Source organism: Callospermophilus lateralis, chromosome 3 (assembly GCF_048772815.1).
Source record: "Callospermophilus lateralis isolate mCalLat2 chromosome 3, mCalLat2.hap1, whole genome shotgun sequence".
Lineage (NCBI taxonomy): Eukaryota > Metazoa > Chordata > Mammalia > Rodentia > Sciuridae > Callospermophilus > Callospermophilus lateralis.
The window spans coordinates 73258279-73269575 of NC_135307.1; the positions used below are offsets into that span (position 1 = coordinate 73258279).

At 45.7% G+C, this 11297-nt stretch overlaps 1 pseudogene; it reads right to left on the minus strand.

Moving 5' to 3' along the window:
- Positions 1–2020: 2020 nt before the first annotated feature.
- LOC143393865 (steroid hormone receptor ERR2 pseudogene) lies at positions 2021–3302 on the minus strand (annotated as a pseudogene).
- Between the last annotated feature and the right edge of the window lie 7995 nt (positions 3303–11297).

The window sequence follows — 11297 nt, forward strand, 5'->3', positions numbered from 1 at the left end:
TCTGCTGGGAAGGTCTGACTTGGGGCATCTGCAGAAGCACCAGACACAAGCCGGCAAAGGTGCCCCCATGGAGAACACCCACCTGCTCCAAAGCAGGGCCTGTGTGACAGGCCACTTTCCCCAGAAAAGGTGGACACAAATGCCAGCGTGCACAAGTCCCCTTGAGTTTGGACAGGAAGTGACAGCGGACAACCTGGTACCTGGTAATGAGAGGCTGCCCTCGGCACCCTCCTCTGGCTTGCAGCAGTGAAGCTGGGGACACCCCAGAGAGCACTCCCCAAGTTCCCTTGCTGAGGACCCTCCAGGTCAGGCCTTGGCCCTGGCCCCTAGTTATGACCTGGTGTTCAGCTTGGCCAAGGTGGTGACTGCAGTGACCATGCACATCCACCCAGGTCAGGGACAAGGGCAGCATGAGGTCAGGGCACCAGGCACCAGCAGCTTCAGGGTCAGCTCCCCCAGCAACTTAGGCCTTCAGACTCCCCACAGGTCAAAGAAAAGGGGGGATCTCCTGGTGACCTCAGCCTGTCCCAATGTGGCTCAGGCCCAGCAGCTTCTGGTCCACCTGGTGTCCCCCAGAAACAGCAGCCTCTTCTGACGGAAAAGCTGGACAAGACACCTGGTGTCCCAGACAACAGAGATCTGCCTGCCTCTCCCAGGAGGGGGAGGCGGAGTTAGAAAGGCGTGGGCTTGGGACTGCTCGGACCCCTACTGTGAAGGCAGCTGATTGGCAGGGGCTTGTTCCCTTCACCCCAGATCCTCCATGCTGCCCTCGGCCACCCCCTGAGCACCAGGTGCAAGGATTCAGGGATGCCACCTGAGTGGCCAGCCACTGAAACGTGCCCATGTGCCTGGACTGAGGGGTTTCTTGGGACACAGAATGCTCCTGGTTAAAACTGGGAAAGTCCTGGGCAAAGGGGGTTGGTGGGTCCCCTATGTAGCAGCAAGACACTTTTGGAACCCTGCCCAGAGCTGGCCAGGAGAGCTATCACCAAATTTCCTTGGTGGCCCTTGTGTACCTGACCCTGTGGAATGCAGAGGATGGGTATCTCTGGGGTCTACTGCCCTGGGAGCCAGAAAGGAACTGGCAGCTGGGCCCCCTGGACCCCATCTCCAGGGCTCACCTGCACCTGCTCTCTGCTGCTGATTCTTTGTGTTCTGGGCAAAGGTTGGTTGGGATCTTTCCCATCCTGCCCTCACCTCTCCCACAACTGCCAGCCTTAGAGAGTCCCCCACGCCCTTGGGCGGGAACCTCCCACCAGCCCTCTGGTCTGGACCTGCTCTGAAGGAGGAGGAGGAGGAGGATGAACGAAGCAGAGGAGCCCCCTGCTCTTCCCTGAGCCCTGGGGTCACTGTTGCTGGCTGAAGTCACTTCGAGTGAGCTGAGGCAAGGCCCCCTGAGAAAGGAGAGGAGGAGGAGGAAGATGAGTGGCAGGCAGGTGGGAGGGCACAGAGGCGGTGGCCCAGGGATTCTATCTAGCCAGGTTTCCTGCTGTGTGTGTGTTGGGGGGGGGGGTGGAGGGCTGAGAGGAGGAGGAGGCAGCCATCTGGATTGTGGAAGCTGTTAGCCTCAGAGAAGGGAGGCTGAGGGCCTCGGCACAGGCAGGGCCTCCAGGAGTTGCTGCTGAACCCAGGACCTGCCCTCCACCTGCCCTGAGCACTGCCCACCCAGGCCCCGCACCCCAGGAGGGCCGGTGGGCACTTCCTCTGGTGGTCTCCAGTCCCAAGTGGCGTCAGCCCTGGGCCAGGCCTCAGCACTGCTGGTGAGAAGGAAAGACATACCAAAGAAAAAGCGGGTGACAGATGAGCCCCACGCCCCTTCCCTCCCGTCCTGTCCCGTCCCCGTCCACCCACCCCACTGCACCCAGGAGTCTGCACACACAGCCAGGAGGCGGAGGCCCCTCCGCTGGCACAGCTTAGAGCCATGATACAGGGGTCGGGGTCGAGGCTGGTGGCTGTGGAGGGCTCCACCGCGGTCCGTCATGGGTCTGTCCATGGGTGGGCGTGTTCTGTGGGCGGGCCGTCAGACCTTGGCCTCCAGCATCTCCAGGAAGAGTTTGTGCATGGGCACCTTGCCCTGCAGCTTGACGCTGTAGAAGTGCTGCACGGCCTTGGCGGCCGTCTGTCGCAGCAGGGGCAGCGTCAGCAGCAGTTTGCCGGTCCTCCGCGGCTCCTCGTGGCGCTGGCTCGGCTCGTAGTCCTGCAGCGCCTCGTGCAGCAGATCCTGCAGCTTCTGCACGGCCTCCAGGTCCTCGATGTACATGGAATCTGAGTTAGCCAGAGCCAGGGCCTTGAGCGTCACAAACTCCTCCTTCTCCACCTTGAGCTTCTTGTACCTGCGCACCAGCTGCAGGATGGCCCGGTAGAGCTCCAGCAGCCCGGCCAGGCGGGAGTGCTCCTCGTCCATGATGTAGTCCTCGGCGGACACCAGCTTGTCATCGTAGGGCAGCGAGCGGTTCACGATGCCCAGGATGAGGATCTCCATCCAGGCGCTCTGCAGCAGGCTCATCTGGTCGCCCAGAGAAAGATTCGAGAAACCTGGGATGTGCTTGGCCCACCCGATGATGACCCCAAGCTCCGGGTCTGCCAGGTCACAGAGCGTGGTGAGGGCCTTGATGTCCCCCTCAGGCATACCAGGCGGGGGCATGGCGTACAGCTTGTCCGGCTCGGCCACCAGTAGGTAAGAGACAATCTTGGTCATTGGCTTTTTAGCGGGTGGAGAAATTTGCAAGCTCAGGTACGGGCTGCTCTCCGAATCCAGCCGCCGCTGGTCCTTCTGGCGGCCTCCTGGCACTCGGTCAAGACGCACACCTTCCTGCAGCATCCCCACTTTGAGGCATTTCATGAAGCGGCAGGCCTGGCAGGACTTGAGCCTCCGTTTCGTGATCTCGCACTCATTGGATGTTCCCTGGGATGGTTCTCTGGAAGAAAGCCTTGCAGGTCTCGCAAGAGGCCACGCCGTAGTGGTAGCCAGAGGCAATGTCCCCGCACACGAGGCACAGGCGCTTGGGGATGGCGTTGAGCATATACTCGCACTTGATGGCCGAGTCCTCCATGATGCCGCTGGCACAGTCCTCGTAGCTCTTGCGACACGGGGTGCCCCCCAGGCCCGCACCTGCGAACATGGGCGGCGAGTCCAGACCGTTGGCGTGGGTGCCCAGGGCCAGGCCAAAGCCACCGCTGGCGTCCGACGAGCCGCTGGGGCTGTGGTGGCTGAGGGCATCAATGCCCGAGGACGGGCTGGACGGCTCTGTCTTGATGAAGGAGCCACAGCTGGAGCCCAGGTGCCGGTCGTCTGCGGACATCCTGTTCAGCAGCCTCCGGGTTGTATTTCTTCTGTGAAGTGTCTGTTCAGTTCTTTTGCGCTCCCCCACCCCACACTTTTTTTGGTGTTTTTTGAGTCTTTATATATCCTGGAGATTAATGCTCTATCTATCTGAGGTGCAGGTGGCTAAGATTTTCTCCCATTCTTTAGGTGCTCTCTTCACATTCTTGTTTGTTTCCTTTGCTGTGAAGAAGCTTTTTAGTTTGATTCCATTCTATTTATTGATTCTTTATTTTACTTCTTGCATTTTAGGAGTCTTGTTGAGGAATTTGGTTCCTAAGTCAACATGATGAAGAGTTGGGTCTACTTTTTCTTCTAGAATGGTAGGGTCTCTGGTCTAATATCTAGGTTCTTAGTCCACTTTGAGTTGAATTTTTGTGCAGGGTGAGAGATAGGGGTCTAATTTCATTTTGTTACATATGGATTTCCAGTTTTCCCAGCACATTTGTTGAAGAGGCTATCTTTTCTATCTTTATGGCACCCTTGTCTAGTATGAGATAAGTGTATTTATGTGGGTTTGTCTCTGTGTCTTTTATTCTATACCATTGGTCTTCATGTCTCTTTTGGTGCCAATACCATGCTGATTTTGTTACTATAGCTCTGTAGTATAATTTAAAGCCTGGTATTGTGATGCCTCCTCAGAATGGCTAAAATTTAAAGACTAGCATCAAATAATGGTGAGAAAATGGAGCTACTGGGACTCTTACACATTGTCAATGGGGATATAAAATTATACAATCACTTTGAAAAGCAGCCTGTCAATTTCTTATAAAATGAATATACTAAAGTCTATTTTATGACCCAACAATTTCACTTCTTGGTATTTAACTAAGAAAAATTGAAATATTTTTAACAGTTTGTGGTAAGACATTTGTAGCAGTATTGTTTGTAACAACCCAAAAGCAGAAACAACCCTAGTGTCCATCAACAGAAAAAGATAAGCTGTGAAAAATGTATCCAATGTCATGCTACTCAGCAATTAAAAAAAAAAAAAGACTACTGAAATAGGCAACATGGGTGAATTTCAAAAGCATTATGCTGAATGAAAGAAGACAGACACTAAAGAATGCATATTATATGATTCCATACATACAAAGTTCTAGAACAGGCAAAACTAACCTTTAGTATTTTCGGGGTGCCACAGATAATGTATATTTAGATGGGGTTTAGGCTACCCGAATATACTTAAGATCACTTAAGATCATTTAAGAGTGTGAATTTTTTTTTTACCACAAATGAAGACATCATTAACAAATGCTTACCCCTGTTGTATAATATGCATGCTGAATTGTTGAGTGTCGCAGTCTGGCTGGGCACAAATCACCGAGCCGCCACAAAGCACTTGTATCTACAACAGGAAACTTTATTGCCCGAACTCCACGCACACTCCCCAGGAACCCTCCGGAACACCACACACCAACCAGAACTCCCTCCACAAGGCTGGCTGCCCGGGCATTCACTCTCGAACCCCGCGAGAACTCCAAAGTAGCGGGTGCCGGAGGCAGCAAGAGCCGCCCTATTACTGGTGTAAAGGTCTAATATACAATTGAATCAATCCAGCATCATCTTAATGGCTCCCCTCTCAACCCTTCTGGCAAAATGCCAGGGGGGGGGGCGCATTCCGACTAGGCTGTGGCTCTCAGCAGTTGAGAAGTATAATAATGACTGCAACTTACTTGAAAGACATCCCCGAATTAAGATGAATGGATGGATGGATGGATAAATAGTTATATAAGGGTCCAACCATCGGAGGAAGAGACCACCAAGAGATCGACTCATGCAATTGCAAAAGGGGGTTTATTGAAGAATCCAGCGCGCTGGGGCTCCGTGCTCACTCAACAAGGGAGAGCGGCCCAGAGCCCCGAGCAGGGGTTGAGCAGTGCTTAAGTACACTTTTTGGGGAAGGGGGGGGGCTTTGCATACATCAGAACAAATCATCATGAGGCGAGGCGCGGGAAAATTAAACAACAATTCTCAATCATGATTAATACATTCATTGGCGGGAACAGATCAGCGGGAGTGATAGGTCAATCCTAAGGAGGGGGATACATTCAAACTGATTGGTTTGGGCCCTGAGATGCCTACGTGCCAAGCTGCACAGGGTCCTAGGTTATTAAATAACTAAATGGTCAGGGGAAATATCTACTGGGCAGTCCCGGGAATTGTCCTAACAGCTACAGGAATTTCAGGTTTCGGGTGTAGCATAGAAACTTAACAATACCTGGTCCTTTACATTTTAACTCAGGCTTTGCAGCTTAGAAACTTTACAATACCCGGTCTTTTACACTTTAACTTCAATTTCTTTTACTCTTACAGTTACATGATAAAGGAAATGTAGTAGTAACATGTTAATCATGGAATCTTGGTAGAGATAAATATATATATGACTGCATACAACTATATAACTGTATATAACTATAGATAACTACATTTAAGTTTATATCTATGTATATATGTGTATATATCAATTTATAATCCTTTTAACTTTTCTGTTTGAAAATTTTAAGACAACATCTTGAAAAAATGTGAGTAGCTTTCACTACAGTAGACTATGCTTTATTTTCTACTCATCATATATTTATGATAAAGGTCACACATATTGAGTTATTCTTGCATTTAACTTACTTAGCTGTTGAATAGAACATTTGAAATGCAGTGATGGATAAAACTGCCCATAATAAAAATGTTAATCTAGTCATCTTAAACACATAAGAAGGAGAAGTTAGTTCTCTTGACCCATGGTTTTAAACATAGAGTTATCCAGGATCATATGAAGAAACTTATTAAAAATATTGGTTCTGTGATCACACTTAAATCATTGAATATCTGAGAGTGAGACCTGAAGTTCATTGTTCTTATGCAGTAGGGATTAACAATACAAATAAGGTGTTTGGGAATCTTGGTTATGGACAGTGACTCAAATAATGTACATGTTTTCCCACCATATTTCCCACGCAATTTCTGGAGCAAGCAGTCCCCAGGAGTCTGGAAGTTTCAGGAAGAACATGTCAGCTCCTTGGTCTGACATCCTGGATGAATCTGTTGCTCACTATGAAAATCAAACTGGGAGGCCAGTATGGCAAGCCATGTGAAGAGGAAACATTGTAGAGCTTGTCCTTCATTTAACAGTGAAGAATTGCTGGATGAAGCAGAGGGGTCCTATGGCTTGCCTTGCATCATGTGGAAGTTCATGGAGGAGTTAACCCAGAACTCAAGGCTACTTCTGCAGACCCCAAAGTTCTCTGCTTTATTTTCAGTTCTCTATAGTATAAAGTTACCAAGGCCTTTTTTTCTTTTCACCCTTCAGAACTTTTTAAAAAAGGAACTTTTAAAATTTGTATGTTTTTAAATTCATCAAATGAATTTTTTAAAAATATGGTTAAGTGTAAATAGCTGTGTATAAATTAATGTTACATCCTAAATTTTTAACATTAAAGAAAATGACCAGTCTCTCTCTCAACATTTTCTATTGATGATTAGTTGCCTGTAAGTGATTCATTCAGAAAAATATATATAGGGTTGGGGATGTGGCTCAAGTGGTAACGTGCTCGCCTGGCATGCACGGGGCTCTGGGTTCGATCCTCAGCACCACATAAAAAAATAAAACTAAGATGTTGTGTCTGCCAAAAACTGAAAAATAAATATTAAAAAAATTCTCTCTCTCTCTCTTAAAAAAAAAAAAGAAGAAGATCAAATTGTACAGATATAATGCCTTTAAAAAAAAAAAAAAGTCTTTTGAGGCTGGGGTTGTGGCTCAGTGGTAGAGCACCTGCCTGGCATGTGTGAGGAAATGGGTTAAATTCTTAGCACCAAATAAAAATAAATGAATAAAATAAAGGTACTGTGTCCATCTACGACTAAATTTTTTTTAAAAAAGTTTTTCTATATTGCAATTTTCAGAGCTAGAAGATGTAGACAGAAGACAAGCCCATATATGTTTTCTCATACACAAATGTCAATAATTTTTCTTTCATTTGGTGACAGATAAGAGTGTTTGTAAGGAAAACATAATACTATACTACACTTCTAAAATGACATTCAATTTACCTTTTAAATTAACCTCAAAGAGATTTTTTTTTTTTTTTAAATATCAAGATTATCAAAATGCCTGCTTTATTCTGTTAAAGTCTGGACTCCTGTTGATTTTATCAATACTTTATCTATAATGCCTTCAGAACTTCTTTCAGCATAATTTTCTTGGGCAAATTTTTGTAGAGTCACTGAAAACATAGAAGCCTAAAGAAAATGAAAATCTACATAAATTTTCAGTTAGATTTATATTATTCAAAACATTCAGGTGCTGTAGCTGATCTAAGGTCTCAATATTAACTAATGACATAATTACATCCAGGAAAGAAATGAAAACATACAGAGAAAATTTGTGCAAAAATGTTGACATTAACTTCTCTTCCTCAATTTAACTGTGGTCTTCCTCTGAGAAAGAAAGCAGCCCATTTGTAAAATGTGACCTTTGTTTAATCTAGCAAACACATACTGGTTTTTCTCAGTGTTGTATTTCAAAATTTTGTCTTCTATATAAAAATTAGAAAGAAAAATTCAGTCATGAAACTATCTGTTATGTCCCCCAAAAGCTCACGTTTGAAACGATGCAAGAAGGAGGAGAAATGACTGGGTTATAAGTCTTAACCCAATTAATTAAAAAAAAAACCCTACTGGGATCAACTGGGTGGTAACTGAAGGCAGGAAGGGTGTGGCGGGGGAGGTGGGCATTTGGGTGTTGTATCTGGTGAGTGGAGTCAGTCTCTCTTTCTCTCTCTCTCTCTCTCCTTTCTGATCATCGTGTGAGCTGCCTCCCTCTGCCACACTCTTCTGCCATGATGTTCAGCCTCACCTTAAGCCCCAAATGGAGCCAACTGCTTGCTGTCTGTGGACTGAGACCTCTGAAACTGTGAGCCCTCAAATAAACTTTTCCTTCTCTACAAATGTTCTGTTAGAGCTTGTAGTCACAGCAGTGAAAAAGCTGATTAAAACATTGTCTTTGAGGAACTTCTTGGACCATGTATTTGACATAGAGAAAAGGTCCTAGTCCCAGTGGCCACTGGGAAGCAAGCAAGTCCGTTCATTCTTTCTTTCATTCACTCATTAAACGTGCGTTGAGCCTGCTATGTGCCAGTTTCTGGAATAGATCTGAGCTCGAAGATGATTCAGAAACGATCCCAGTCTTTAAGGAATTCGGTCAGGAGAAACAGAAAGCCAGAAACAGAAATAATTGTTTTGTAGTGATACAAGCACTGTAAAGACATGTGCAAAGGACAGCAGCCATTAGAGGGAGAGTGTGACTAGCTCTGTCTGGAAGGACCCAGGCAGGACAGCCAAGAAGCAGGAGAGCTTGAGCCAGTTCATGCACAAAGCCCATGGACACTCCTGGCGATAGGTGTTGCAAAGCCACAGTACTCGGGGAACCAAGTCTGCCGCTCACTATCTGGACTATCTGGAGGGAGCCTGGGTGAACTGGCAATGACAAGCTGAGCCCCTGGAAGGCGCATGCGCCCTGCTGAGAGTATTAGGCTTTGCTCTCTTCGACTGTAGGTTCCTTAAGAGGTTGATGGAGAAGAAATGAAGGCTTCTTCCTGGGTTTCTGGCACAGGTAAATAAGGGAATTATTCACTAAAATGGGAAATAGAGAGAAGGAGCATTTTTCAAAGGCAGTTTTTGAAACTGCGTTTTCATCAACTCTACTTAAAGATTTCTGTGGGATGTCCAGCCGCAAATAACCCAGTGACAGGTTTATATGTAGGTTATGGTCATGAATGAAATCCCCCAGAGGCAGATGGATGTGACAGCAGAAAGCTCCCAGTCCTTAAAAACACTGGCATTTACGACTGGAGCACAGGGGAGGAGGCGTAGAAAATGGTTAAGAGGTAGAAGAACTAGCAAAAGGGCCCGAGGAGGAGGAGGGTCCGATTCTGGAGAAGCCGATTAGGGAGAGCAGAGCGGCAGAGCGAGGGACGCCTGCGCCGGCTGGGTCTGTGCTGATGGCTGCGCTCTTGGCCAACCGCCAAACTCGTTCAGTGGCTGCACCCTCGAACCTAGGAGCCGTAGAAAACTTAAATATTAAGCTTCGAGGCTGAGGTCACATGTTTGGGATTTAGTTTCTTGCCTTGGTTGTCACAATGATGGAATTTCTGCTTTTTAAAATGTCCCGTACAAGACCCTGAAGCTGGATCTCGTGATGGGCAGCAGGGCCAGCCGCGCAGCCCAGGCCTGAGTGTGCTGTGGGTTCCTGCTGTAGGGATCCTCGTGTGCCCACCTACCCACTGCTTGACCACAACGTCGGAAAGGAAGGGGGCAATTTAAAGGAATATTTACATCAAATCACGTGAATATTTAGAAAGATTAGAAATGCATCTATTGCTGCCACAACCTCAGGGCCAGAAAAACCTTTCATGCTGATAAAGTTCTGTTACTTTTAAAAAATGCCTCATTATCACAGCAAATGACACCTCATAAGCGCTGTCTAGTATTAGCAAGATGCAGAACACTTTATGTAAAAACATACAAAGAAATCTTATGCATTTTTATATATCATAATGTTTTTAGAAGTCAACTTTCTTTGGAGAAGACTTTTTGTTGTTGTTGTTGTTTTGAATGACAACTCGTAATTACACCAACAAACACTCCTGTTCACTGTAGCAACCAAACAGATGGATACTCAGATACACCCACAGGAAAATCAAAAAGGAGCAAGATCTGCATTTCTCTCTGTCTGTCTCTCTTTTGGATTGGATAGGTTTATTTAATTTTATTATTTAAAAATTTTATTTTGCTCTGCTGATGTGTCTAATGCCATTGGAACCTGAATTTGAAAGCATCAATGAAGAAAGCATTTTTTAAAATAAAGTATTGTTTCTGGTAATTGATCCTATTTTAATTTACTCAATAATACGTGTTATTTAGAAATAATTACTTTATTCAGATTCCAGTTTGAATAAACAATCTTTGAAAAAAGACCAGATGTTGGCACATTGAGAGTAAGAGTTGTAAATTAGACTTCATCTTCCTGGTTAGGGAGGAGGACATTCTGGATAAGTCCATAAAAAGTAATATTGTAGCTTACATAGTTTTACAATTATAGAACCTCATCTTTTCTGATGAGTTTGAAAAGTTCAGCCCATTTTGACAACTAGTAATTAGCATGAAAGTTAAGTTAATGAAGAAACTTTAAATACAGTGACTTAAAGAAGATAGTATTTGGCAGAGTATTTGGGTGTTGGGATAGTTCTAGTCCCAACGTAGTCATACAAGAATACAGCTTGTTCTACCATCACTTGGAGCAACGTTCTTGTCTCCATGATCAAAGCTGGCTTGTGGTTGCTTCCACGCTCCAGCTAGGGGCCTGGGAAAGAGAGGTGTCCTGGAGCAAGTGGATTATCTTCCATGTTGGAAGTCCCAGAAGTTGTACACATCCCCATCCGTCTGTATTTGCTCACATAGCCACATTCAGATTAAAGGGAAGTGGACAATACAGTCTCTGGCAGGGTGTCCACATGCCCAGTTTAAACCTTAGAACTAAGGCAGAAAGGGAGAACAGATATCAATGGTCAACCAGAAGTCTTCTGATCTTTGCAGGATACTCAAATAGAAACACTGTAATGCTGACCTTGGACTCAATGGCTCAAACAATGCTTAAAATGTACAAAAGATCATACTGCAGAAAGAGGGGAATAGAATGCAATCTATTCCAAATGAATATTTTTAAAAGACACAGTAATGTAGAAAGATAGTAAAAAGGCTCAGAGCTTAAATAAACACATTTGAATAGGAATTGATGTGTTATAAGACAAATGAAAGTCGGTTGATTTACCATGCCTCCATCCAAATGAAAATAAGGTCACCCCTGATTCTGAGAAGTTCATATAGGAAAGGGAAAGAATTCTAATTAGGATTAAGAACATTATCTCTCTCCAAATGTCTGAAAGCATACAATACTAGTTCTGTCTATGACTATACCTAT